At 38.4% G+C, this 4,239-nt stretch overlaps 1 pseudogene; it reads right to left on the bottom strand.

Moving 5' to 3' along the window:
* Positions 1 to 2,815: 2,815 nt before the first annotated feature.
* On the bottom strand, positions 2,816 to 4,017 carry LOC149165672 (sterol 3-beta-glucosyltransferase UGT80B1 pseudogene; annotated as a pseudogene).
* Positions 4,018 to 4,239: the final 222 nt, after the last annotated feature.

Below are 4,239 nucleotides of genomic sequence, written 5' to 3'. Positions count from 1 at the left end.
AGAGGAAGGTATTTTCAGTTCTAGAGATCGGGAAAGTTTTCCATAGGGTCGAAGAAGTGATTTGCCAGTCAGCAGCAGGCATAATGACTAGATTAGCATTTGAGTGAGGTAGAATGCGGAAGGGACTGCGCTAGGGCGACGTAGGGCCTACGTAGAGCTGGTTGGACAATTATCTTTTTAGAGGCAGTCAAGTGTCGGGATTGCTCGGAGAGAGGGTAAATAACCTAACATAATTTTTTCTAGTATTCCTCTTGGATAGATTCGGTTGGCGATATTTATTGTACTTAGAATTTATCACTACTGCTTAATAATAAAAACCCTCAACTGTTGCACCAGTTTTCCCAAGCCGAGTTTTTCTGGGAACTTTTGTCAAAAAATAATTGTGTCAATTTTTTTTGTGTGTGCACTAGTATTTTTTCAGATTCTAGTTTATCTTCCGCAATATTTTTTATTGGTGAATATTGCAATGTGATTAATTTGTTGTTACTGTAGCATAAACTAAAAAATCACTTTATCAGTTAGAAGAATTAATTCCATTTGTTGCAATAGGATTTCAGTACTGAAGTTTTCACATACTTCACTACTAAGAGCCATCAAAAATAACTTCATCCTTGTCCTCCATAGTACATAATTCATTCCATCAAAAAATGGAGCTTTGACAACCTAATTTATATATGTTTTCATAACTAGGGAGGAGATATATTTAGAAGGTTTGGAGCCTTTCATTCTTTACTTTTCCATTTGTTCGTAAGATCTACCTTTCAGCTATTAGGTTGTGCTTGGAGGTATTAGCTCTAATACCAATTGTTGGAAATACTAGGGGGAGTGAATCAGTATTTCATTTCAAATGTTAAATTATGCCAGTTAAGATCATTAATTACATCAAAACACAAGATGTACAGTAAAATAATATTTTTATTAATAAAAATGGTGAGGGCTCCAACCCTTGATGAAGACTCTAATCTTCAATTACAAATCAGGCTTCAACCTGTACAACAAATCCAAGCTCCAAATTGGTTTACTTTAGGACTGTAATCCTCTCAATAAATTTAGCCTCTAACCTGGTTTTTCACAAGGCTCCAACCTTGTGTGGGGAATCCAATCCTCTTAATTCACTCTAGTTCTTCAAGGTGGCTTCAATTCGATTTCAATACTTCCAAAGGCTTCTTAAACCAATATTGAAAAATGTCTCCTCCAAAACTTCAGTGATGCTTCAAAAGTGTAAATAATTCAAATCCATTTCTCCAAAATGTCTTCCAAAACTTCTCAAATGTTTCTCACTAGATCTTCAAGTTTTCCTTCAAATTTGTTTCAAGGATGTTTTAATTCTACGCAAAAAAGGCATATAAAGTGTCCCCAAGGCTCTTCATATATTCTACAAGTAATCTTCTACAATATCTGCAATTTACTTCAAAATAAACACGCAAAAACTGCTAAAAATGTCACTAATCTTTTCTACAAGATGAAAAATAGTAGAATGCTCCTAGGCTGAAAGGTTTGTTCAAATAGGTTTGCACCCAAATCAATTAGGTATGCTGAAGTTTATTTCCAATAATGCACAAAAGACTCTTCAACGGTTATGACTTCAAGGTTTTCAAATCTCTGTTTCAAGGAATCTTCAAAAGACCCTTAAAAATTGCTTCAATGAGTTAGCGCTCGAATCTGCCTCAGGCTGAAGGAAGCCAAGTTCAAGGCAACATCAAACCAAGCTTAGCCTCTTAGCTAGCCCTACGAGGACATGAGAGGGCTCTCTCCGGGTCTATCTCGATAAAATGATCAATAGAGTCCGAGATGACTTACAATGGGAATTGATTTTAGGCTAGTAAATGAATTTAAATGAGGGATATTTGATTTAATGACTAAGTTGCTGGGCTGTATGGGAGAAGGACAACATGAGCAGAGACTTAACCAAAGGCACAGGATATTTCATAAGGCGAGATAAGCATGAGATTTTAGCAATCGAATTGAAATTAAATGGGGTGAAAAGACTATTTAAGAAGGCTGAAAAGGGCATTAATGTATGAATCCTTTCCAGGCAGAAGAAAACACATAAAGACTGAACACTTCCTCAAGGCAGAGCAATGACTAAATTCTACCTTTCTCACTTAAAAGTATTCAGCTGGAAACAATCATGAATGAACTGCAAAACATCACAGGATACATATGAAATAGAAAAAAAACACATGCCAAAACTCATACCGCAAGAATCTTATAAATCAGAGTTGCACCATTTAATTATTTCTCTGTCAAAACTGTACAGTGATAGTGCTGGGTTTTCTCTTCCCACACTTTTTCTCAAAACTCCGAACCTTTTACCCCATGACCTTCAATACAATAAATAGACTCACTATATCAAAAAATGAATCGACTCAGAATATGGGATGATTTAATCATTACTAACTGAAGATGAAAAGCCATCCATCACTAAAAGGAGCAGCGTTACATTTTTACTCGGATCTGAAAAAGTGACATCTGTAGGTGTGAATCCCTTGAAATTGTAACTGAAGACAAGAGTAGGCCCCGTGGCTTATTTCTCTGCTACGGTTGATTGTCATACGTTTTACATTTGGGTGTTTGGTCTTTGACCGTTTCACTTTCCTTTAGCCGCTCCAGTGGCCTTGCTTGCCTTTCAGATTCGAGCTCCGAAATAGCCTCTTCAAACCTCGACTCTTTTCTCGTAATTTCCTCTCTACTTGATTTCGAAGCTTCAACCAATTTCTTGGCAATATTTTCTTTTCACTGCAAGCTTGTTCCTTTTGATGGACGGCATCATTCCTTCGCCTTGTAAGTTTCGGCGCTCTTCTTGGTATTATCATCAGCAATCTTCTTCAAGTCGTTTCAATGAAGACTCCAAATCTGCCTTTGCCTTTTCGGCAGCCTCCCTCTGGTGGAGAATGGCTGGGCTTAAAATGAACTTATAAGTCCGACACTCTCCCAACAAGAAATGTTTACCAGCGTGTTTCCCTGCTCCTCTTCTATTAACGTAGCCAGGATAATCTGCTATAGAAAAGTGGACTGATTCCTTTAAAAGCAACCTATGTTTTTCTGCTTGTTTTACTAGCTTCCACTTGTCGTATGGATGATGTGATTTGTGGGTAACATGAATTTCTCCCATTGTGCTTAACACAGTGCATGCATTCTTGAAAAAAACCTTCATCAGGTGGCGGTACCTTTTGCTAACTGCTTTATCTGTTTCCCTTCCATAGAAACCTGCATGAGGAAAGTTGTAGACAATTCTATCGAAGCTCCTCTTTCCTATGATATGGTGCTTCTCCATTTTTGTTGCGTCAACACCATGCAAATATTGTTGCACCGAGGTGTTCCAACTTTGACAGTGTTATATGGGTTGTTTTATACGAAGATAACACTCTCTTTCTACTATCTATAGAGGTAGGAACCATATTTTTGCAACCTGCTCTTAAACCTGCAGCTGTTGTGTCTGCTCCACCATGATGAACCACAGCACGGCACTGAGGAAACAACCAATCATGTGGACAATCCTCAAGAAGGAATACATAATCAGGAACTTGATGATGATTCCCACGTTTGCCCCATCTTTTGTCAATAATTCCTCTCTGCTTGTTGATTCTAATGCTTCAAGGATTATGGTAGTAGTCTTTACCGGATTTTCAAGAGGCCTGCTCCCAAAATCCACATACACGGGCACTGGACCAGCCTGAAACCACTAGCAGAAATTCCTGACGGGGGATATAATTAATTCCCAAGTTCAAGAAACAGAAACCAACCACGTCCACTAAATGTCCCCAGTCATTTGGCTTTCGGTACAAGATGTGGACTCCATATGCATCCTGTTGGCAAGTCTGAAATAGATCCATGGTATGCACTTAAATATCGAATAGGAGGAAGCTTCAGTTTCTTTCTTCTGAAATCATTTATGATACTTCTCATCCCCCACCATATTAATATGTCTGCAACCAGATTTGATAGCCAATAACCAGCACTCCATGATACTCGTGCTAAAGGATGAGGAAATTCATTCGTGAGCGTCCAAGGCATTGTAAAGAAGATATGCAAAGGCGCATGGAGAGACTCTACCATATGTACATGTCCCTATGCAGGAGGATTCGAAATTATTGTTTGAGCTCTGAATGGAGCACCTGTGTCAATATCCGGTTCAGTACATGCAGGCGGCAATGAATTGACGATGGCCTTCAGCTATTTCCTTTGAAAGGAAATTTCTGATGGTCCTCTTGCTCATAGAAGCATCAAATTGAATTC

The sequence above is a fragment of the Pinus tabuliformis genome, chromosome 5_1 (assembly GCF_031772625.1).
Source record: "Pinus tabuliformis cultivar Carrire ecotype Pingquan chromosome 5_1, CPIR1, whole genome shotgun sequence".
In the NCBI taxonomy this organism is placed as follows: domain Eukaryota; kingdom Viridiplantae; phylum Streptophyta; class Pinopsida; order Pinales; family Pinaceae; genus Pinus; species Pinus tabuliformis.
The sequence above is the reverse complement of the archived record's forward strand: the minus strand, read 5'-3'. Positions and strand labels throughout refer to the sequence as shown.